Source organism: Melanotaenia boesemani, chromosome 12, assembly GCF_017639745.1.
Source record: "Melanotaenia boesemani isolate fMelBoe1 chromosome 12, fMelBoe1.pri, whole genome shotgun sequence".
Lineage (NCBI taxonomy): Eukaryota > Metazoa > Chordata > Actinopteri > Atheriniformes > Melanotaeniidae > Melanotaenia > Melanotaenia boesemani.
The window spans coordinates 5363109-5389347 of record NC_055693.1 but is presented as its reverse complement, the minus strand read 5'-3'; the positions used below and the strand labels follow the sequence as shown (position 1 = coordinate 5389347).

Here is a 26239-nt window from a genome sequence, read left to right as displayed (position 1 = left end):
ATCAGTATTTGATGTTGCAATATGTTTGTTTTCACATGCAGCCCCTCCTGAAAACCTCTTCAAAGTTTCATGGCTGCAGTGCATGTGTGAAAACAGAGCCAGAGCCTGTACCTGTCGACTACTGTCAGCAAAAAAAAATAAAAAAAAAACCTACAGAGCGAGACATCGTCTTCTTTTCTTATCTCTGCTGAGAGTTGCACATGTGCAGTAAAGTCTGCCAGGGAAAAAATATCACGGCCAACCAGGGAATAAAATGGCGACAGAGGACGTCAAAAGTCTGAAATAACTTCAAGTTAAACTTACGAAATAAATTAATTACATGTGAGGTTTGTAAAGCGGACCTTGCGTACCACAGAAGTACGTCTGCAATGCTCGAACATTTAAAGAGGAGGCACGTCGGACTTACACAACAACCTCATGCAAGATTTCAAAGCTGAAAGTGAAATAAGAACCATTTAATAATTATGAGAAACATAATCTGATTGGTGGACTAGTCGTTTTAATAGTCCTTTTAATAGTCCTTTTAATAGTCGGTGACTAGTCGACCATCAGAATAGTCATTAGTTGCAGCCCTAATTACAACTATGCTTTTCATGCTGTGATAACTAAAAATGTTTACTGTGAAAATGGTTTTTCATGTAAAAACATCAGTTAAATGATGGTCATGTCAACATGGACATGAATCATTACTGATATTTAGAAGGGACAGGGTGACACACTCTATGGCTGCAGGTTATCAATTAAACACACTACTGCTTAAAGACGAGCACTACCGCGCATGCACTTGATTTCAAAGTAAAGCCTTTTGGACTGACTGCATTGGTTCTACATGACTTCTGCCACACTAAAGAGGTGTTTTTGTTGAATGAGGGCCCCTTAGGTCCTCTGCACAAGTCTCTGTTTTTCCTGCAGTGAAAGCCAGAAAGCCCTGCTGCTGCAGATTTTAGCTTCTATGTTCTGAGCTGCTGGAGCAGTCTGAGGATCTGAGAGGATGACATGTACACACTTTCAGAGCATATTTATTTATTTAGGTTTTTCCTTTGGAAGTTTTATTGCTCTTTAATCATTTTGATATTGTTTTTGTATCTTTATCTATTATTATTTATTTAGATGTCATTTATTTTTAACCATATATTTGACAGTCATGTGAAAAACAGAGTGCACTCCCTTTTCATTTTAAGACTTAATGTGTCAGAACATTTTTTAATTAATGAATTGATTTAATTAATCAATTCATTAAGCTTCTGGAAGCTAAAATGAGGTAAATACAACCTTAAACAAAAAGCAACACGTGACATATTAGTCTGTCAGTATTAATTTAACAAAAACATAGAAGTATTTGAAAAAAAAATGTTTTAGAACCACCTTTAGCAGGAACAACCTGAGTTGATGGTTTTCTGCTTGATGTTATCAGTCTCTCAGATTTCTGAGGAGAAAAATCTGGCCCACTCTCCTTTATACTGCTTCAGCTTATTGAAATTTATAATACAATCTTTTACACACAGGTCTCTTAAAGTTCCATTTATGAGCACATTTTCCATCAGCTTGAGGTCTGGAATGTAACTGGACCATTGCAACTCCTTAAACATTTTCTTTTTCCAGCTGTGTTTGGGATCATTGTCCTGATGAAGGAATCAATTTCAGCCAAGTACGAGCTGTCTCAACTCCTGAATAATTTGGTGTCCAGAGGAGTTCATGGTCCACTCAATGACTGCAGTCCTGGTCCTGTGGCTGCAAACAATCCCAACTCATCATCCCTCCACCACCGTGCTGACAGATGGTATGCTGATATGCTGTGTTCTCCAAACATCTCCACTTTGGTCTGGTCTGTCCAAAGGACATTGTTTCAGAAGTCTTGTAGTTTGTTCAGATGCAGATTTACAAACTAAGCTGTGTTACCTTTTTAGAGAGAAGTTTAACATTTATCTTGCTAAATGAAGCATGTAGAGACTGAGACATGTCTTTTTTGTTTTTTTATTATTTTATCAGTTCCTTTGATCTTGGGGTGAACTTGCTCAAACATCCACTCCTGAGAAAATTGGCAACAATTTTAAATGTTTTCTTGCGAAGTCACACCTGCTGTGTTTGCTGTATCAGGCTGTAGTTAGCTCATTTTAATTAATACTTGACAAGGAACAGATTTTTATTTAGCCTGATACCAAAAACCTTGAACTGAAAGGTGTACTTTCTTTGACATAAGACTGGCTTCTGCTGCGTTAAAACTGTTTTTTAGACACCCAAGTGCTTTTAATTGCTGATTAAAGGCTGCTGAACATATAGATGAAACATAAATCAACAACACAATGTGTTATCTGCAGCTTTAAACCACAGTTGTGAGTAGTGTATTCAGTAATCCACGTAAAGAAAGCTCTGTCACTGTTAACTCAGTCCTAATGTTAGCATGCTTTACTCATTGCATTGACCGACGTCTGGATCATCTCTTTGAAGCCAAAGAGAGTCGGGGGAGGTGCAGGGGTGAGGAGAGGTCAGATGTAAACTCTGGGTGGTCTGCAGAAGCAGATATCCAAAGCTTGGCCTGACCACCCCGTACTGTTTAACTGCCCTGTAGAACAATGCTGGGTGGGGTTCTTCTGGTATGTTAATCAGAGAAAGCACAACAAGAAGAAAACTCTGTAATGCAAATCACCGCATGTTGCCTGGTAATAAGGGGCTTGGAGAGGCTGTAATGAGGCTCAGCCAGCTTCACTGCTAAAAGCACGTCAAAAACTCTCCCTCCTGACTTTGCTAATAACATTGCTGTAGCGTGTAATCACTCAGCTGCTATTAGTTTCATAACTTGTGGAATTAACTGTTAATACAACTTCTCATCTTTCATCAGGAGGCTCTCAACTGACTTAGACTTTCTTACAACCACAACATGATAGATTATCAGAAAAACTATTAAACTAAAACATGCTTTGTATTAGATTTTATGTTGCAGCCCGGAGACAGCTTATCTGGGAGAAATGAGGCTCTTATGAGGAATCTGGCTTCACTCAGCTATGCCAAGATAAGTTAATTTGCAGAGAGAGGGTGTAGATGATGATTTCTAGGAACTAAGACATCAAAGTAGAATAAGACTAAAAAGCGCCTCAATGCTCCACTAAGCTTCTTATTCATGCAGTTTCAGACTTTCTACTAGCTTGTGCTGCATGAAAATCTCACTTATCTGTAGGGCTGGGTTTGAAAAAAGTACAATTAATTGATTTGAATTGATTAAGATTAAATACAATATCGATTAATAAAAGTTGGAGATCAATTTTTTATATGCCCTCTTTTCTAGTAACGTGATCCTACTCTTGCTTGACTTACAGAGGCTCGGCGAGATCTTAGCATATATACACACAACTGGTTTCCTGTGTTGCCTCTGTCCAAAATCAACTTCTCTTGCTGAGATAATGTCGAGTTCAGATGTTTTCATTCACCGGTGTGGATTATATTCACCTGTAAACTATGTTGCAGTGTATTACCGCTCATATTAGCAACTAGCACTAAGACTGCGGCACTCATATTAGCAACTAACGCTAACAGGTGCCGTCACCTATAACAACAGGAAGTGATGTCACCAGGCATGTAGTTTAAAAAAAAACAGATATGGTTATTTAAAGTCACATTTCCTCTAGAACAGGTTTCCACTTTGTCCTTTTATCAAACAGTAAACAGTCTGATGCTATTTATCTGGTTTACATGACGGCATGTCATAGCTGCTCTCTGTGTCCACAGCAGCAAGCACACACACACAGACACAAGCACACACACAGAGTGTGTCGGAAAACACGTCAACCAGCTGAAAATCATACAAAAATATGAGAGTTTTCTAAATTCTCTCAGGCAGGTGGAGATAGAAGCATCTTGCTCCATTGAGGAGGAGACGGAGTATTTCTCTTGCTCCGGTGTAACTCCGATAGTCACGGTCGTCACGGCAACGTGCACAGCTGAACAAGCTGAATCTACGCCATTGTAGGAATTTTAGTCATACTACCACAGCTTTAAATGGATCCAATATTCTTTGTAGATTTTAACATCAACGCGTTATCTGAGATCTGAACTTTAAGAATATTTAGAGCGACTCCACAGAATGAAATGCTTTCATCTTTTTTTTTTCTTCTTCATTACAGCATTTCTGGCTCTGAATCTTGGGAAACACTATTGTTTATATTTCAAAAATGTATGTAGATGTGTCAAATCAGATTATTACAGTAATCTGATTACTACCAGATAACTGATTTTTTATTTTCAAGTATATGCACTGATTATTCTATAAAAATATTTACCTGAGAATGTCTTTAATATTTAAGAAAAGCAAGTGGTGTTACACAATTAGCTGTAAATGAATCAATATTGAATCAAATTTAATTAAAATCAAATCGAATCGATTCACAGCAGTTGAATTAAATGATGTATTTTAATGCACTTTCACAGTCAGCCATTTATTAGTGACAAATGTACATTAGAGTTTTTAAACTCTTAACCTTCAATTCTTCTAGTACATTTAAGCATGACCCTGAGGCTGTACATAGAAATCACCCTACAGTAGATTTTGGCCCCATCACAGTGATCTGACAGGAAAGGCCTCTTCAAATTGTTTCCCCCACACTAGCGTAAAACTGAACAGGAGCTTAAAGGGACATAACAAAAGAGTCCAGCCTCCCAACTCTCCAGATTCCAATTTGATCAAATATTTCTTGGATGTGCTGGAACAAGTCCAGCCCATGGAGGCCCCATTCCACAACCCCCATGTCCCAGTGCCAAGCACCATTTGGAGGCCCTGTGTCCATGCCCACAAGGGGTGAGAATTGTTTTGATGAAGCAATGGAGACCTGAAAAGTTAATGTACTGGTGGCTCAAATTTTCTGGCTGATCACCATAATCACACCTGTTCTCTAGAACGACTCGTTATCCCTTCAACAATAGTTTGCCCTCTCTCTTTAGGACTCAAGCACAACAAATACATCTTCACAGTTGGAAAAAGAAGCAATAAACCTTAAATTATTTACACAGAACGTTTAACAGCAGCCTGATTGTACAATAACTTTGCTGCAGAGGAGTGTGCTGCAGGCTGCTGCTTGATAATTTGGTCATATCTTTTGTTTGCTGCTTTTATCTGCAGTTATTAAACGGTACAGATCCACCAACGGCCCTGTTAACCCATTAAAACTGGAAGCAGGCTTCAGACATAAACATGGAGACATCAGGTCAATATGGATTTACGCTCAGACAGCCTGAGGCTGGATGTAACTCTGCCTCTTAAATTATGTGCAGCAAGAAGAGGAAGAAAAGAAGAGAGGCCCTGCTGAGTTAACCCCACCACAGGACTGAAAAGGGCCTCCCAATAAACGAAAGCTATGAATATAAAATTAGAATCAGGTTTGTCACTGTCCACCTTCTGTCCTCATTTCCTGTCTGGGCTGTGAGGTGGTCACTGTCAGGTGGCAGAAGGAGCAACAGCCAGTTGACCCTGTTGAGACACAGTAAACCAATTTCCACACTTCAATTCACCGGAAAAGCTGTAGGAGAACGTCCCAGGTTTTAGTAGAGAAAAAAAAAAAAGAAGCCTTTCCTTTACGGTCCCCACAGAGGAAGTGCGCTGTGAGGCTGTCATCCGTGCCCCTCCTTTCATTCAGCTGTCCACTTACCGTCGGGTGGATGCCCCCCAGGACAAGGCTGGTGGCAAATGGGTTTTATTACAGACTCACGAGGAGAACGTAAAGCCCCTTTGAACAGCTGACAGGGCACAGTAGGCGTTCACCTTCATGTAAGAGGACAGACAAGAGCTTCTAATCCGTTCTAACAGGTTTTAGTTATGAAACGAGCATTTAGTTCTTTCTGCTTTCTCTAATTCTTTATCTCTCATGAGGTTGGTACAAGGTCTGGGGATCATCCGACCTAAAGATGATCAATAATTTACGCTGTACTAACAGGCAGCCAAGCGTAACCGCACAGAGAAAAACACTGAACCATAGGAAGGTCGTCAGGTTTGACCAATCTGACCAAAGCATGAGATGATGTTCAACAATCATCATGTACCTCAACCAGCAGTGTATACTTAAAGACATCCCTACTGATTAGATGTCCCTTCAGGTCTCATTTCAGCAAACACCACAATCTTGTGAAAATAGAAACCTGCCCCACCTTTCAATCTGGGTTTATATTTTCACTCACAATGTCATTTTTTAAAATCTTATAAAAGATTAGGAGACTCACGCCCCTGATTGGACAGTTTTACAGAATTTTTCCATCCATCCATCCATTCATCCATCCATTCATCCATCCATCCATTTATTTTCTAGAACTCTTATTCTTATTTAAGTCAGGGTCATGGGGGAGCTTGAAACTATCCCAGAAATTAGTAGGTCATGGACAGGTCTGGAGTCCATCACAGGGCCAACACAGAGATAAAACCATTCACACTCACTCTTTGGGAGAATTTAGAGTGACCAATAAACCTAACCTAAACATTAGACTAGTGAACACTAACGACCAATAGAGCCATCACATGTAAAATAACTGGATGAGTTTGAGACTAAATAAAAAGTCTAAGTTTAAATGTCTTTGGTCAATGTTGTGTTTGCATTTCAATCAAATTGTGAGTGTATCGCTTGTTTGGTGTGGAAAAGGCTCAGATGATAACATTCACAGCCTGTCAGGTGTGACAACACACTCAAGCCTCTCTTTCACATGTTTTTAGTTGCAACTCCATCTTAAAAATAGATTATGCTCCCTAGTGTTCAACATAGGAACATGTATTTGTTTAGAAGCTAATTTTAGCTATTCATTTATAAGGACACACTTTTAATATAGAAATAGGGGTTGGCCTCGAAAAGTTCTTACTTCTGCCTATTCCTTTTGTCAAACCACAAAAATTTAAATGGAAATGTCTGAAAATATTAAGTATTTGTTCGTATTTGTTTTGTCTATTTGTTATTAAGTGTGAACTTTCTTTTTTCTTCTCATTTTACTTTGTTTGCTTTTGTGTTAAAATAAACTTAATAAACCGATCTTCCCATGCAGTTTTATGTAACTTTGTATAACTTTACAACCTTAAAATTCTGTCCTTCTGACTCGTTATGATGGCACACTTGCATGTGTTAAAGAAAGTCTATTCCTAAAGATGTCATTGGAGAAGATTTGGGAACCCAGTCTGTGACCCCTTTTCCAACTTGGGAACTTCTTTCATTAACCCAGGATTTTAATAAAGCTTGGTGCATTTCCAGAACCATAACCTGAATAAAAACAACTTTTCCTGATCCCCAAACTTTCTCTAAACGTTTGGGAATGAGGGACTGGAACTCTTGATGGGTGGGGCTGTGTGCTGAAGAACTCTGATTGGAGGTGGTGTTTAAGCCAGAGTGCAGCTGCAAACATGTCAAACATTTTACTTCAAGAAACAAACAACTCCAACAAATTTAACTTCATCTTGACTCTTTTAAAAATGGAGCTATGAAAAGTGGACGGACAACAAGGTCCAGGCTCCTTTGAGCATATTTATGAAGGACAACATTCAGTGTAACTTCAAGTTTCAAGTCAGCAACTCAAAATGATGGAGTGTTTAGAAGAAAAGTCGACAAGCTGGCAGAGCTGAATGTAGGGCAAACACAGAAGCAAATCCGGGAAACTGAAACCAGATTAAAGAAGCTGAAGGACCACAACACCTGAAGGGGATCAGACCGCCGTACCAACAAGTGGTTACAGACATGGGAATACATTTTCTGGAACTTTGTGTTGTGGTGGAAATGCAAATCACGCAGACTACCAGGAATTCTTTTACCCCGATTAATAAAATCCAGGTAATAAAAATTCCTGGAAGTGTTGGTGGAAAACACCCTTATGTCATCATCCTAAAGATTGTTGGGGAATCCTACGGAAGGAAGAAAAAAGAGTAGCTTAAGTTAAATTAGCTCTAGTTCAACACGTGGGTTTTATTGGATTCTTGCTCAGCAACTGCAATCTTGAAGAATAAAAGCAAAAAAAAAGGTAGCTATGAGTGCACGCTGGTTATAAACTCTGTAAGTCCAGCCAGGTCGTCTGACTCTGGGTATGTGCAGCTTCATGTAACATCAGCAGAGTTGGCAGCAAACGACCCGATTACAATCAAATATTTTAGCAGGTTGAAAAGTAACACAGCTGCTGTAGCCAAGACAGGAAGAAAAGCTGACAATGACAAAAAAAATACAAAAACCAGAATGCCAACTATGTAAACACATGAATCAATCATCTGATCAATACAGGTGTCACCTCATGAAAAGCAGATCTGATGATTTATCGTTGTGTATTTTCTTAAACGATTGTGCTGCAGGTTCATTATTGTGGCAAGTTCCAGTCTTATTCTGAGACTAGCACAGAGAGAAATGTGATTGAAAGGAGTCGGTTAATGTAAATATTCAAGTCTATTTTCTGTCATTCAGGCTCTAAAACAACAGAAAAGAGTTTCATAGTCCCAACAAGTTTAATTAGCCTAGTTTTAAAGCACATTATTAGATTAATGCATATTAAAGTAAACATACAAACATGTTTTGGTGGAATTCTGTGACTTTGAGACACTGAGTACTTACTTTGAGAGAAAAAACGGGAAGTGTTTTTAAATATCTAAAATGTCAAATTTGAATCATTAAAAGTCAAGAGGAAAATGTTTGAGTAATCAGTCTCAACACTGGAGCAGGTTAGGTTTTCAGCAGGAGTTGCCATGGTGATAAAACCCAGTAAGCGCTCACATACGGATGGAGTCTTTTGTCCGTCTTCTGCGTTCATTTTCTGCATATTTCAGTCTGTTTTCAGTGAGCTTGCAGAAAACCAGACATAGCAAACGGGACAGTATCAGCATGAACCATGGGGGACAATGTTGCGAAGTATAGCTCACTTGCGACCAGCGAAAAGCACAAAGATGCAGCTGTGACATATTTAATTGTGTTAATATTTAACTGGGCTGTTTCTTTTTATGTCTCTTTCTAAGAACGTACGTTATTACGATCTCCGATGTCACAGCGTTTGCTATTGTCCCAGACTGACATTGGAACTCGGAAGTGAACTCTGAACACTGCCCTCTAGTGGATGTATTGCCTAACAACCATAAAGGACACAGGGAAGCATGTGGGCAGTGATGCTTGACAACATTTGAAATGGACACACCAATTTACGCTCATAAAGGGAACATAAATGAGCCCTAAGGAGTGAGCCAACTTTACAATACCAAACATCCAGAGCTAAACCTGAAGCTACCTCAATAAGCCACTAATTCTGCTCCATGGCACAGGCCCCAGGTAACAAAAAAGTGCCTCATGCAAACATGACACTTAATAAAAGCTGTCAGCAAGGTATTTAAATCATTCAATGGCAAACATTTTATATAATAGCATAAGAGTAAATAAATAATTTAGGTAACTTGTTGTCTTGTGCCAGTGATAAGATTTTAGTTCATTACATTTCTGCTTACACATTATGTTCAGGTCACGCTCTTGCTTATTTCAACAGGATGCATAGTGTGTATCTGTGCAGAGCAGAAGATTACAGTGAGAGACAGCGATGAAGCTCAGGCTTTAAAGCTGCTCACTCTACAAGGTCAAAGGCACACCAACGTTCCTCCTGTAGCAATAAAAGCATCCTGAGGACCAAACGACTGCCTTCGCATTAGCCTCCAGAACAGGCCGGGCTTCTGCCGCGAGTGTAAAGGACAACAGTGCCTTAACAGGAAGTGGCTGAGGAGGAAATGCCTTTGTGATGAGAAGCTGCTAGATCTCTGCTGACTCTCCCTGCCTGCTACATTTCCTTCAAAGCACCACCTTCAACACATTGTTCTCATCTGCTTCCTCACAGTCGAGAAGATTGCTTCAACCTCAACAAAAGATAGCAGAAAAGAGAAACAGAATCACTACAGGCAGCAATAATAAACTAACTCATATTATTTGTTTTGGAGACACTAAAGGACAAAAGTTAAACAGATCCCAGAGCTGATTCATATCTTACAACTTAGCATGCAGATTGTCTCCAGCGAGGGAGGGAGGTTTCAGCAACGGACTACTCTCAGCTGCTAAACAAGCTCTCAGAGTGAATTATCTGGTGAATTCGTCAGCTAATGAGATAAACCCAGATGCTGCGTTCTCGAGCAGCAGCCCAGTGAGAAACATAAGAACACAAATAGTCCCACACTGAGTCAACACCGCCAAGGCCTCCAGTGTTCAAAAGCAAAGCTCCACAATCTCGTGTCCTGCAGCGAAGCGGAGCTACGCTGCAGAGCAAACACCCACGTCACACAGAACGTTTCAGTGCATCTGCATACTCACAACCACACCTTTAAGAAGATCTGACAAGGATGCAGATGTTAACTCATTTTATTGCATGATGTATATTTCTTTATCTTGCACAAAAACACCAAGGTAAAGAAAAAGTAAAACTTTTAATATACTTGAGTGTTACGTGGAAACATGGAGACAAAAGGATCACTGGTGAAGCTGTTTATAGAGTTGAAATGTCACTTATCAAAATTTATTTATGATTCAGACTATTTTTAAATTCACCGGTTTGCTTTGGTTTGATGGATTTTGATACAGTTCACAAATATTTATTCTAAATTAAACAAAGCCATCCCTCTAAATGCAGAGATGCTTATTTATTCATCCCTTTCCCAGACCTGCTTCTTACAATTCAGGCCATCAGCTACAATCGAGAGGGTTGTTTTGGTGCCTCTTAAGAATTTGATAGTTGTTTTATTTGTTTTTTATATACTAGTCTGGCAAACATATTTGCCACTGAAATAATAATAATATATTGTTCCTTGGCTCTGATATATGTGCAGTGTAATGATCTCAGTCTTAAACACACACTAAGTTTGTAAATCTTGTGCAGTAAATCAGAAAATAGACACTGTGATCACCTGTGACTTTGCTGAGTTGTGGGTGGAAACAGTCGCCAACATCCAGGCCTTTGTCTTGTGTTTTTGTTGCATGTGCTAGTAGTTTTAGCGTCCAGGTGTCTCCATAGTGTCTTGCCAAATGAGTGTCCAGATGTGCCATGCCTCCATTTAATTAATGCTTAATTAATACTCCTTTGTCTGATGTTTCTTGCTTCTTATAAAATCCAAATGATTTCCTGACATTAAACTTGATGTTGTATTTTGAACAGTGCCAGTGTGGTCAGACTCTAAACAGGTGCCAGTAAATTAAGTGTGGACCCACTCTTATGTTCAATCTGAAGACTATCTGCAGGATCTACAGCCAACCTGATTCAACCAGAGTTTAACGGTAAAACTAATGGTAAGGATCCTGCTTGATCCAGGAGTTCGAACATATTTGTTAAAATAACCTTCCTGACTGAGCATACCCAGGATGGAGAGGGGTTTTTAGGAAGTTGTTCACTGTTACTGACCCATTTCTGAACAAACTACCAGTTCCTTTAACAACGCTCTGATGTAAAGAATTAGAGATGTTTCTTCTCTTGAAGCAGAAACAGCTGATTGTTCATGTGAAGAGTCCTGAGTAACATGTTTATTATGCGTTTCAGTCTGATATGCCCTGATCAACTCATCTTAACCAACCTTTTTTATGTTCTGTGTCCTTGAGATCTGTTAACCTTTTACACCCAATATAAGTTATATTTAATTATGTGATACTCCATGTGAGTCGATGTAAAATAGAATATGAAAACAATGTATAATAACATGGCAAAAACTTGTAGTTCATGCTTTTTCCCAATACCAATCGAAAATACCTCACTTAATAAAAAAAAACTAAAAACAGTCAGTTTTTATCAATCACTTCCTGGAAACAGAACCTTTTAATAAATACAGAAAATCTGCTATTAAAACAGCTATTTCTGATTAAACGCTCCTAACGCAGCTGCTGCAGCTTGTGTATAGCTTCAATAAAGAGTAGTTAAAGGAGGAGTGGAGCTGGAGATGGAAGCATAGGAAGAAAGCTGCTGGTTTTCATTGCAGTTACCATCTAAAGCAGATTAGCAGTAAACAGATATTTGAATGAGTGTAATGAACAAGTAATCAAACAGCAGTAAAACAGTCTGTTTCCTTGAGCGTGAAAACTGCTGCTGTCTAATTTCTCCTCATCATTTGTTAGATGAAGTGAAAACAGAAATATGAAAGAGGCAATGGTAAGTGTGGGACATTTAGCCCTTTTTGATCAATTTACACCATTTAAAAAGTGCCTTTGCTTAGACTGTAGCACAAATACTAGATGTTTTCACCTGAAATGTTCTCCTTCTTGAGCCAGAGATGTATTTTGTGTGGTTTTGGACTGTGCTGCCGCAGCCATCACTCATCCTTTTACTTCACTATGTAAACACACCGAGGTGAAATTGGGCTGCGGGGAATAAGAGAGGAGGAATGTGAGGAATGCACAGCCCCCCAAATGAAATCCTGCATTATTCAAGTGAAGGAGCTGGGAAAAAAGAAGAAAAAGAAGGGAAAACTTAATCATTCCTGCGATGACAAAGACGAGGTTAGAGATCATATTCAACTGCTACTCTGAGCCTTTATCAGGAAATTCATTGGGCTCCTTTGAGTGTTGCCAGTCTTGTCACGAACATAAAGACAATTACACTACGTACACACCCACAGACACATACACACACCCATCTATCCCACTCATATACAAACCCACGCTTCACTCCCTCTGCTCTCATGAACATGTCCACCATCTGAACTCCAGCTGACAGCGAGATGTGAAACACGTCTTCATTACTCATCAGAAAACATACCAACAAATTGGCAAAACTCTCCTTTTCTTTACTGGGACAGGAAGGGGTGGTTCCCATAGCGTCAGAGTCCCCTCTTAAATTAACTAAGACATAAAAGAAATGCAGAATTATATCAGCAACAAACATTCCTGCACAGAGGCAGGAACTGCCAGGTCATCTTTACTGTACATGTAACCAAAACGAGTATGAAACCTGCTGAATGACTGGCTTCCCAGCATCTACTTCAACATCCTCTGTGCCCTCTGGAAATTAATTTTGTGGGATAAATGCATGTCATACTCACAATGTTTTGTTTGCCTTCAACACTCCTGAGAGAGGGCATTTTGTTTGGTTGCAGAACTTTATTACAGACAGGCTGCCGTATGTCTGCCTCTAAGTGTCTCTGTTACACAGAGCTGTTTGTGCCAGTTGCAGACATGACCCGCTTGGTATACCTCTCATTAATAACTCAGAACCATTAATAAGAGCTCTTTATTACAAACATTTAGCTTGATTGATACAGTTTGTTTCGAGTAGAGGGAACAATAGGGGCTGGATGATATTAGGAAGGTCATGTCTGCAACTGGCACAAACAGCTCTGTGGTTACAAACTGTGTAACAGACACTTAGAGGCAGACATATGGGACGACTCTGTATGAGAAAAAAAATTTAAAGAGCGCTGCTTCAACTTTAAACAAGTTTAACTCACAAAACTTCCCAGTTTCTGCCAGTGGAAAGGTAAAAAAAACATGTACTGACTGGAATGATTGGTAGAAACGAGGCAACACGGTAGAGGTGAAACTCAAAAAATTTAAATATTGCGAAAAACTTCATTTAAGTAATTGAACTTAAAAAGGTAAACTAATATATCATAGATTCATTACATGCCAAGTGAGATATTTCAAACATTTATTTGTTATAATTTTGATGATTATGGCTTACCGCTTATGAAAACCCAAAAATCTAAATCTCAGTAAATTTAAAGAGTGAAAAGGTTCAATGTTGTAGCATCTAAGTGCCACACTAATCAACTAATTACTACAAGACACCTGCAAAGGACTCCTGAGCATTTAAATTGTCTCTCACCCCAATTTCCACTGGCTGAGTGTGTGGCATGTTACGGCTGCGTCGCCGCCTCCGCTGCTATTGGCGGCCGTTTTAGTAAATGGTTTTCATTTCCACCGGGTGTATCAGAAGCGTCCCAGAAGCACGTTGTCACGGCGCTCCACTAAATTTACGCGCCAAGTCTCTTTTTGATGCTCCACGCACCCAGAATGCATTCATTTCCACAGTTCAGATAGGGGCAAACAGAAAATCAGACACGGGAGCAGTGTAAAAGCTTCCAGTATTTTTCAAAATAAAAGCCCTGTGCTGATGTGCGCTGCTGAACCATGAAAACATTACGTGTTTAGCTGGTCAGGGGGGTCGTTTTTTGTTTTTTGTTTTTTTTTTACCATCATGGATGAGGAGATGTTTATCCTGGAAGTGGAGAATCACAAGATTCTCCAATTCTCCTGTAATTTCGTGATCTCGTGGATCCTTCTAGGTGGACAGCACTCGCGGGCGCTCCACACCTGACATGCTAACGGTGTAGACTGCAACGCCATGGAGGTCGGAACAAAACCGTGGTGCGGCCAAAATGTGGCGCACACACACCCGGTGGAAATCTGGGGTCAGTCTATTTCATTAGAATTTACAATCATGGGGAAGGTTGCTGACCTGACGGTTGTGCAGAAAACCATCACTGACACCCTCCACAAGGAGGGAAAGCCTCACAAGGTAATTGCAAAAGAAGTTGGATGCTGTCAAAGTGCTGCATCAAAGCACATGAATAAAAAGTTGACTGGAAGGGAAACGTGTGGAAGAAAAAGGTGGAACAACCAGCACGGATGAAGCAGCCTGGAGAGGACTGTCAGGAAAAGGCAGTGAGGCAGTAATTCATGAAAAAAGGGGTCAAAACCAAGTACTGAGTTCATATGCACGACTGCACTCTTCAAAGATTTGTTGTAAAAATCCTTTTTTTATTATTAATTTTATCTAATATTCTAATTTTCTGATGTTTTGATTTTTAAGTTTTTATAGGCTTTAAGACATAATCATCAAAATTATAACAAATAAATGCTTGAAATATCTCACTTTGGATGTAATGAGTCTATGTACATTAGTTTCCCTTTTTAAGTTAAATTACTGAAATTACTGAAAAATTTTTTTTCTGAATTTCACCTGTATGTTTATATTCTTGTTTTATGCTTGAACCCTGCATCTTTATTCCTACAAGCATAATGCTCATCTACAGTGTGTGTGAAAGACGGTATGTAGCATCTGTGACTTCGCCTTCAGCATTTTGGTCATTTTGAAAGCAGAAGTGATCGTATTTGAAGAGGAGGATGAAGCTGAAGTCTTACTTTACAACTGATTTGACTAAAAGTTGAACCTTAAAGAACTAATATCTATTTAAACATAGAATTATTTTCAGAAAGACCACCACACTGATCATTGCTTGTGGGAAAAATATATTTCTTTTAGTATTTAATGGGAAAGATGTTATCAAGCTAGGCCTTTCCTGGCTTCATGTCTCAGATCGAGTGAATACTTTCATCTTTAATCCAATCTACATGCAAGACAAGATGAACTATAATGAATCTTAACTTGATATTTCTCTGGGCTAAGTCAGTGTAAGAATTAATCTCTATGTTCTGGGTCAGACTGCTCAAACTCAACTCAAATGAATAACCTGGACAAAAGAAACTACATGACGTCTAGTTTTTGCAAACTAAATCAAAGCAGTTGTTTAAAATGCTGTTTGGAGCTTATTTCTGCAGATGCATCGTAAACTGGAAGCTCTGGATGCCCAAAATCAAAGTGTCTTTTGCTTCACTCGCAATGCGACACACAAAAGTGACAACAACTGAGAGTGACATTACTGCTGAGCACAATCGAGGCTGCTATTAGCAGAGAGCTGTAGAGAGCAACACAGATAATCAATAGACAGCAGACACATGCCGAGGAAAATCAAATGCTAGGGATGTATCAACTGGGTCTTAGACCCATTTTCTCCATTACAGGAACTTGAAATTTAGCTGAAGTTGTGCCAGAAACATCATCATACTCCTGGTCCTGGAGTCACACTGCTAACATGCTGAAAATAAAGCTGCTGTTAAGACAACTGTGCAGGGAAAGTGATGCTCACTGCCCATCAGGGATGCAAATCAAACTGATAAACAGCCTGTTTCCTTCCTGAAAGCAGGTAGTGGTGACTCGCAGGCATCAGGCAACAGTCAGCTGACAGACTGAATGTGAAGGAAGGGGGAAAGGCTGGTGGGGAAAAGACTGAACTCCAGGATGACTCACTCTGGGTATAATGGCAGGATTCTTTTCCTGGCAAATAAAGTTGATGAGGGTAGCCCTGAGCTGGGGGTTGGGTGATGGCGATGGTGGTGGGACGGGGACCAGCTGCTGGTCTGATGCCATCAGCAGCCGTGCCCTCGCTGTCATAACTGCTGCTGTAATCAGCTGGAACAGAGTTTCAGCGACACCAGGACCCGCACGTTCACCCCTGGAGGTTGTGAAGTAAAAGGAAGGGGGAGGGGGTGGGGGTGCTTATCTGGAATCACATGCACTCATTCACACAAAGAAGTCCATTCAAGTTCAGCTGAAACACAAGATGAGGCCTTCGATGAAGTAAGGATGATAAGATGCCTAGTTGTCTGCAAACAGATTCTTACAAACCTGCAGCTACAGCTCGGCCTCGGGCTCAGCCACCAGCTGCGTTAATCAAATTTATTTTTCAATCAACCACGAGACTGTCGCTGGAGAGCTCAGTATGTCGTTACCAGGGAAGGACAGCTTGGAGACAGATGCATCAAAAGAAGCAAGAAATGGTCCAACTAATAACAGACAACATGTAATCGTCACGGTAACTTAACTGATACAGCTGCTTGATGAAGGAACTGTTCTCCTAGTTTTGTAGCTGCAGAGGAAAAAGTACATTATGTAATTTCTGTATTCAAGGATACCTCTTCAACATCCTGTTGCTATCCTTCAGTCTGCTTAACTGACTGTTATAGCATTTATTATAAGCATCAATCTTATTACTTTGTGATAAAGAGCCAGTACTAGAAAAGTCTTGACAAACACAGTTTATACCAACATTCAGTTTTCCACCATCATCACAGTCATATTTATATATATATATATATATATATATATATATATATATATATATATATATATATATATATATATATATATATAAAATTTAGTCTAGAGCAACTAAAAACTAGGTCATCTTAACTAGTTTGCTTGTTCTGTTGTTCACTTCATCTGTTCTCCAGTATTATGGAGGAAAAGGACACTTATGTTAATGAGTACACTGACTGGTGGTTAAAGTTTTTCTAATTTTGTATTTTTTGCTCTACAATGAGCAAACAATCTGAGAGGAAGCATCTTTGCCAGAGCTAATAGAGTTTTTAAATAATTCTGTTTTTGTGGTGTTCTGACTTTGATTTTAAAAAAAGTTTTTTTTGTCCCTCTATACTATTGAAAATGGTATTGAGCAGCATCCTTAACAACAGTATTGAGTATGAAATTTTAAAATTGTGACAACCCTAAATTAATGTACTATATCTGAGTGTGGTGTCTGACCATCTCAAAGCTATAAACCCAGGGGAAACACTGAGCATTTCTGTTAAAAATGCATGTAGGACAGAGCCAAATAAATACTGTACTTAAACAATATGGTAAAAAGGCCCCAACAGACACAGTTTGTGTCTCTTAAAAGTTAAGCTGCATATTTGTGACTGATTTCCTCTAGGAAACAGCTGGATCAAAGCTCACAGAGATGCAAACATGTCAGTGGTGTCACAAAGTATTTACAGAAAGATTGTTGGATTTGCTAAATTCATGGAATCTGTTGGCAATATGAAAAAGACACACACACACAAATAAAAAAATATATACAAGCTTTAGTCTTTAGAGATAATCTTTCTCTTTGTATGCACCAGGACACAGAGCAAACACTGCAGCAGTTCCTGCACTATAATGATGTAAATACTGAAGATGCTTCTTAGAAAATGTGCATTGACGGGTATGATGTTCAATAAGCATAAAAAGCATCAGCATCCAAATCTGCCTCTGCAGAGATGAAACTGTCAGCAACGTTCAGGCATGTTCTACTTGTAGTAACACGTCACTTTAATGTTGGAAAAGCCGTTTACATTCCAGGAAAATTCACACTTATTCAAAGACTTGCTGCAAGAATTCTGGGCCAAATGCAATACCACCATAAAAAAGTAATCATTCAGCTGATATAGACTATGTTTGCCATTTATCTGAATTCAATTAAACTGAACTGAAAAACTCTTTTAATCCCAAAATGAAGTTTCAGCACTATCTTTAAAGTATTTGTTATAATAATAAATAGACATCTTTGAAATTTATATTAATAGTTTATCATTTCAATTTACACTTGTAACACTTGTGCATTTCAGTCAGTACAGTTGTTTTGTTTTGTTTTTTATTTATGTGCATATCCATCTTTTACTACTTTGCAGGGTGGGGAATTGTGGAAATCCAACCTAACAGTATGTGGTCCTGAAAAATGCTGGTCAAATGTTCGTATGATGACTTAAAGTTAGCTTGAGCCAAAAGCAGAGACGAAGCAGCTCCTTATCCACTGTTACCGTTGTGTATTTCACAGCAAGGCAAAGCTAAAGAAATAATTACTCCATCACAAGAAAAATTAGCCTAAACCTCAGATTGAATCACATACTTTAGACTGCCCCCTGGTGGCAGCAACAAGCTGCAACAACATATGTGCTAGTGAACACGAGGAGGACAAACAACCTTACTGGGACTCATGTCTTGCACTACCTTGTTTTTTCTTTGTAGTGATAAATAAGTTGAGGCTTGAATTTAGATTTGGATTCGGTCCAGCTACACATGAGCAGCTGTCCAATACTTAATTTGAAAGTATTTCCACAAAATTTTATTTTGAACTCAGGTTAACTTTGTAGAAAAAGTATTTCTCACATATTACGGTAGTTTGTGTTTCATCTAACTTTCAGCCATTGTAATTTCCGAGACAGCACCTCTTTTGCCTTTAAAAGAAAAAAATAGAAGCAATATACACTAGTGCTGTCAACAAAATCAATTCTCAGATAGTAATCGAGACTTACTAAGTTTAGTATCTAGTTATACATTAATTAGCACGGGTATCAATACTGAGAAGCTGCATTGGCGTCTGCTGGTTCACAGACGGGACCATTCGCCTTTAGCCATTTTCAACAGGCACTGCAGCAGGAAGCCCCTCCCCTACAGCAGCTACCACGTGGACCCATTGTTTAAAACTTAGCGACTTTAGCAAGTGTTCAAACCCCTGTAGCCACACACACACACACACACACACAAAAGCGACTAGAAACAAATCTAGCATCTTTTTCTGGTGTTATTGGCGACTGGTCCCACCCTGGCTTACAGTCAGATATTAATGCCTAATAATGTAAACTGTAGACAAAAAACATTTAAAGTTAATCCTTTAAGTGTTTATTAATTAATTAATCTAAGCAAAATAAATAAATAAATAAACTAGCTTGTTTGTTCTGTTGTTTACTTCATCTGTTCTCCAGTATTATGGAGGAAAAGGACACTTATGTTAATAGGTACACTAACTAGTGGTTAAAGTTTTTCTAGTTTTGTATTTTTTGCTCTACAATGAGCAAACAGCCTGAGGATAATGTATCTTTTTGCAAGAGCTAATAGTTTTAAAATAACCTATTTATTTCACAATGTTAATGTATCTTCTAATATACATTAATATCATGTTACTGTGTTGTTTGTGCTGTTTTTTGTGGTGTTCTCGCTTAGATTTTTTTAAAAAGTAAAGTTTATGCAGTTTAAATGGAATCTAGCATCAAGGACCATCCCTAGTATCTGTATCAAGTTTAAAATTTTAGCATTGTGACAACGGTGTTAAATACACACATATAAAGTTTTTGACACACTTTCACGCTGAATTAATGGGAAAGTGTGTCCGAACTTTTGACTGATATTGTACTTATTTCAATTTTGCGATATTTTGCTCCAAAATAGCTTTGTCAATAAATAGAAGAAAAAGTAGTTTTTAAAAGCCCTGAAGATGGGAGGGTGGAGGACTTGGCATAATATCTGCCAGATTAAATCATGTTTAGATAAAGCAGAGTAATGCTGGGGCATTTAGGGCCCCTGGGGGACTGAGACTTGGGTGGGTGGGCAAGCCAGCTACAAGGATTGTGAAAACTCACATAGAAACCAGCATATTGTTGATACCATGATGATGATGGTGGAAAAGATGCTGATTATTTTAAGTCGTCACTTGAAATGAGTCTAATGTTTCAGTCGTTGTCATGGCAACCAGTGTCGTCGCCCCCCCTCAACAGTCTTACTTGAGCTACGGACAGACCATTAGCATACAGAGACCATCAGTTTGTGACACCCTACCACAGCTGGCATTTATTACAGATCTGCGGGGGTTAAGCTCTCTTACAATCGGGTTTTTAAGCTTAAGAAGGATTTAGAAAATAGTTTGAGGGCGTCGAGGCAAAAAAATAAAAACACCAGCTGCTTTCGAGAGAAAACAACCGTTACTGTAGTTTTACAGCAGGTAGGGTACAGTTGCAGCCAACGGTCCAACTCACATCGGCACTGGAACAATAAACCAAATAAAGACTCTTTGTTAAAGTCAGAACGCATACAGGACTCAGAAAGACGGTGGAAATATAACAGACGTCGGTCAACTGTCGTTTTTCCAGCTACAGCTGAAAAATGCGCTGCCTTTCCCACAGTGAAAAGTTACTGTCGCTCCCAGGTGGAGTCAATTTTCTCCTCCCTCAGACAAAAAAGAGAGAAATAATCCACCTAACCCCGCACACTCTGAGGAAGATGAGGACAAGAGGAAGATGGCAGCCCTACCTGACAAATGAGAAGTCTTGTTTTGTCCCATGAAAGAAGAGAAGCGACAACAGCCGAGCAGTCGCCGTTTTCCGTCGAGCTCTCCCGGTGGCGGTGCTGGATGTGTGCGCGGATCCTGGAGGAAAGCAGCGGAGCTCCGGCTGATGTCACCCGGGTGGGGAGGGGCCTCACCGGGGCATATTTCCATAAGGGTGTGATGTCACGTTGTCACTCATTTTCCTCACACGTTAGCTATTACTTTAAAAAGGTTACCTTAAACTAATATTTGATGGTAAAATGCTCCTAGCACCAAAACGTAATTTTTATCTTTGTGTAAGTTCACTTTATTCGGACCAGCAGGCTTTAACAAGCTTGTACTACAGCTGATCTTGGCTTTCACTTTGCAAGCACCCACACTCACCATGACACTGCTTTAGTTAAAGCTCAGTTAAATATTTCAACTCTTTCATAATAAGTAGTTTCTTTGTAAAACAGTACCAAAAACTAGTTTCAGTCACGTACCATTCACAAATAAACTGTAAAATCTCATTTCAAGCATCAGAAACATGTCTTTTCTTGGACTTATTAGTCATTATTTGTAAATGTTTCTGTTTCACGAGCTAAAATAAGATAAGAAACCTGATACAAAACCTTTAATTTGGACAATGTATATCTGTCCCGAGGTGCAAAACACAACAACATAAGACAAAACATAATTTTGCAAAAAAAAAAAAAAAAAAAAAGTTTTAAAACCCATTGACGAGCCAGTCATCTGAGTCAGATGTGTCAAAGCATTGCTACATCTCAAACAAGCAGAGCAGGATTGAGAAACACTGTGTTGGACAACTCAGAATTTTTAGGGTGTAAACAAAACGGTTTATTGGCAACAATAAAAGAGGTTACCATTTGGTTCATTTTGAGATTAAGCCAGGCAAAACAACAGCAGTGATGTCATAGATGGTATGTTAGCCCGTCATTCGTACCATCTTCGACCCTGTGACCACACATTCAGTCAAATTGGTCTCTACACTGCTTCTAGCGGTTACTTGCATATTGCAGCTTGCAAATGCAGAGCGATAAATTCTCAGTACATACACAAACAACCCTTCAAACAAACACAAAATACTTGGGGCAGCCATGATAACCATACTTACATGTAATTTAAAACAAGTATATTTTCAGCCTTACTTGTGATTTGACAGAATATAAATCTTTTGCAACAGGATGATGTAATGTCCTGTTTCTGTTGCACATCAGGCTCATCAGTCCCTATGAACTAAGAGTGTAAGCAACTTTTCTGAGCTTCTCTTTGCAAGACAGCAAGCTGGAAAGTGGTTTTGGAGAGTGCTGGTAAAAACATCTGTGTCTATTATATTATCAGTCAGTGCTCTAAAGATTATGCTATAGATTATATTCTTGGAGTAATTCAGTAACAATAAGAACTGTAGATGTTGGGAAGATTTGGGGCCTGTTCCAGAAAGGAGGTTTGACTAACTGAGTCTAAAAAGAAAAGGTTAACTTATGGTGATACTGCCAGCGAGGAGGCTCACTTCACAGAGTCAGTTACTATGGTAACAGAGTCTGGGTAAGACTTACCTTGCTTTCTAGATTGGAAAACTTAATTTTCCCAATTACCTTTCAGACTATAAAGTTTTATTTCTTTAGGCCATGACCCACCTTCACCATGTGAATGTGCATAACATGTTGCATAATCCTTGCAACAAGCAGACATACAAATCATATGGACGGCCCTCCTGCAGCAGCACTCGACTGTCCAGCTTGTTTACACAAATAGTGAATAGCTGGAGTTATGGTTGCAGTTGTAGCTAAAATTTAACCAAGACTTGATAATGTAATTTCTAGGGGTTGGTGACCTTTAAACAGCCGACGTGAAAATGCTCCCAGGACATGACTCAGCTGACACAAACTTGCTCAACAAAAAGCAGACTTTATTTTTTTTAATCAGGCATCAGAATTTTAACTCAAGTGCTCTTACGTCTGGAGAGATTGTAAATCAGGATGGAGGAACCTCTGCTCTTGTTTTTGCCCCAGACTGGGACTAGGACTGTTTAAACACACACAAGCCCATTCTTCTGCTGTACCTTGTCCCAAAAAAGACGACTCTTCAGACTTTTGCCAACATTCTGTAGCTCTACATAGCCCTTTTACTGACAGTCAAATATCCTTATATGGAAGTCCACAGACAGACACGAACAGACTGAAGCAACTGTCAGCATCTGCTGTTAACTGTCAAACTAAGTTCAGTAAAACAGATCTTTAGGAATCACCAAACACTACAACAACAATAGAGAAAGCTTTTAAATCTTGTAGTAAAGTTTGATGTATTAAAAGTAAACTTTTTATATGAACATTTACATTTACAGTACCTGCTAAACTCCCCAAGCAATCCTCTATCCCATGGTAATAAGCACCACTACAGTAAGTCTGTTCATGTTTGTAGTTCTACCACATAATAAAATCTATTTTTTTATTATTATTATTATTTATTGTTTTCTTAAGTATTAATGGAATGTGAGTTGCAGACACAGAAGGATCCAGTAACATCTAGTGGTTCATCACCCTCCTCTTTCAAGCATGAAGGTGAAACTGTTGTTGTTTTCATGCATCTACTTAATCATGAAATGTCTTCATACTTTCCAGGTGACACTATTCCTCCCAGACTCTTGATGGAGGTATTTGTGCTGTAGGTCCCTGGTAATCAGGTTTGTTAATGCCGGCCTTCTCCTGGGTTGCATTCCAGCTGCTTTTAAACATGCTGCTGTACAACGTCTTCTTAAAAAGACTAACTTGGTTCCTAACGTCCTCTCAAACTTTAGGCCAATTTCTAAGCTGCCTTTTCTTTCTAAGATTTTAGAGAAGGTGGTTTATTTTCAGTTACAGGATCGTCTAGAACTACATGATCTCCATGAGAAGTTTCAGTCTGGTTGTAAGTCTTGTCACAGCACAGAAACGGCCCTTCTCAAGGTTTGCAAAGATTTGCTTTTAACTGCTGATTATATATATATGACTGTTAATATATATATATATATATATATATATATATATATATATATATATATATATATATATATATATATATATATATATATATATATATAAAACTGTAGGTTCATTACAAAGTTTGAAAAGTTATTGCTCAAACTTCGCAAAAATTTGATTTTATTATTTCTAAAAATAATGAGAAATGTAATTTTTAACTTTTTAAAGTCTAATATGAGTCCCGTATTAAAGCGTCCAGTGTGTGGGATGTAATGGGACCTTCACTATTAGGCCTGCAGATTGTAATCAACTCTTTCCTGAACCATAAAGTGTCATGATCATGGGCTGTCTTTGGGTTTGGGTTCTATCATGATCATGGTTTGTGTCATGTGTTAGTTTGTCATGATTTTGGTTTATCGTTCTGGTTTTTGTCATCTTTAGTTTCTGTTAGTATCATGGTTTAGGTGTTGGTCATGTTTGGTTTAGTTTCCTGTTGGTAGCTTTCCCTCATTCACCTGCTCCTGACTTTTCCCACTCTGTATAAATACCCCACGGTTTTCAATGTTGGTTGTCAGATCCTTATATGTGGTTCATCCCCTGTAACATGTGTTTCCCTGTTCCTGAGTTGTTGGGAAATAAATCTTGATACCAGCACCTTTCTGCCTCCTGCCTGAACTGCCTGCATTTGGGTCCTCACCTCCGCCGCCACATGTGACATAAAGTGACCGGTAACTATATTTAGTGAAGTAAAAGATTTTTTTCCTCAAATGTGGTGGATTTGAAGCAATATCAAATGCTGGGAATACTCAGATAAATCACACAAACATCAGTTTTATACTTGAAGAACAATATTTAGTCATATTACTTCACTACAATTCAATAAAGCACTTTTTCAACTGCAGGAACTTTTTTCATTTACCCAGATATTAAAAAACCTCAATGTACTTCCACCAACATTACCTGGTAAAAATAACTTTCTTTCATCCCCAAACTTTCCCCATGCAGATAATCAGGAATATTTTACCCTGGTAAATAAAATCTGGGTAATAGAAACTTCTGGAAATGCTGGTGTATAACCTTCAAATTTGTTTTCCATGCTGGGAAACGCAACCTTACATCCACTTTTAAACAGTGTACAGATTATGATTATGACCTTTTAGTTGATGGAACACAAACAGCAGGAAATCACCAGACAGATATTTGTTAAACAAAGTTGGAAAAGCTCATAAATGACTTATGCAAAAGTTTTTTCTGTGTTTCATAAACCACATGTAAAATGTCTGAAGCTTAACTGAGCCACTGGTATAAAACAACCAAAAACAAAATAAAAAATTTTGAGGTTCTCTTTCAAAATAAGTACTTGCAAACAAAGAGTTATCCTTATTTTTGAAAGATTCATTGCATTAAAAAGCTGAGTTAAAATTTTAAGATAGTCATTAGCCTGTTGTGCCAGTTTTAAACATACTGGGTACCTACACAGCATCATTACTGAATGTACACGATTTCCTGAGTTTGTATGACAGATGCAAGATTTGTTACCATGATGATGTGGAAAATTTTGGAGAAACTTTCTGCAGTTGCATGAGTTAATGTTTTTATTGTACATTTAGCATCAAACCATGATGACCTCCCCACCTTAAAAAGAAATACAGGTTAAACATGAAAACGTAAGAAAAATGTCTCCAGATTGTTCTCAATCAGGAGTCTCAAACTTAAGTTTGTTTTAGTTTCTGATTGCGGTGTCCTGCAGAGTGACATTTCCTGTCACTGTTTACTACCGGCTCAGTCTGAACTTCACTCACCACCACAGATGGATCACTGGTGGTATGCATTTGAAGAGCAGTTCCCATATGTTAGAAATTGAGGATAAACAGAGTTTGCATGTGTTATAAAATGATGCAAAACTTCCTGGATCAAGTATCGGTGAATAATGAGTTGGCAATGAAGCTAAAAATAAACACATGGAAGGGAACAAAAGCTGCATCAGACAGATTGAAAGGCATATGATGACAGCCGGTTTGCAAAATCAATCAGTGAGATGCAGAGTTTGGATTCACACCTGGCGCCGCATTCTGAGAGATTAACAAGCAGGCAAAGTGCACCTTGGAAACCAGATTACCTTACAGATGACAGAGCTGGCAGCTAATATTCCCTGTATAATCACTCACAACACCTTAGGCGTTGTTTTATGTTTCACAAATAAAAGCAAGCGTCCATTTCTGCAAACCCAGAGGAGCAGCTGTGCCACAAGTGAGCAGCAGAAATAAAGAGGTTTTTTATTCAATGAACGTCATATTCTTCATAAAATGTTGTGACTTTCATAACATTTACTGAGCTATGGAGAAAATTTCAACACTTCATTTTCTGATCTATTGCCAACAAGGAGGCGTCTGATTGTTTTTAAATTTATTCTGCAGTAGGAAAACAAACACAGCCATAAATATCTGGCTTCAGCCACAGGAAGACCAAGGAGTCCTGCAGCAGGAAGTCTGGACCTTCCACAGCCCTGAACTTAACTCAAACTGGGATTACATGAAGAGGCATAAGACAGACGTAAACCCTGTTTCAAAGTTTTCCAAGACCAAAACAAGACCCAAACAAACTGCTTTATTTCAAGTATGACTAAAGAGAC

General features: G+C 38.7%; 1 protein-coding gene across 1 annotated transcript in view; it reads right to left on the bottom strand.

Moving 5' to 3' along the window:
* Positions 1-21115, bottom strand: part of LOC121650223 (SH3 domain-binding protein 4) — a 57081-nt gene extending 35966 nt beyond the window's left edge. The window contains exon 1 of the mRNA XM_042001620.1: positions 20629-21115. The gene's annotated coding sequence lies outside the window, so the exon portion shown is untranslated. The remainder of the gene's footprint in view (positions 1-20628) is intronic.
* Positions 21116-26239: the final 5124 nt, after the last annotated feature.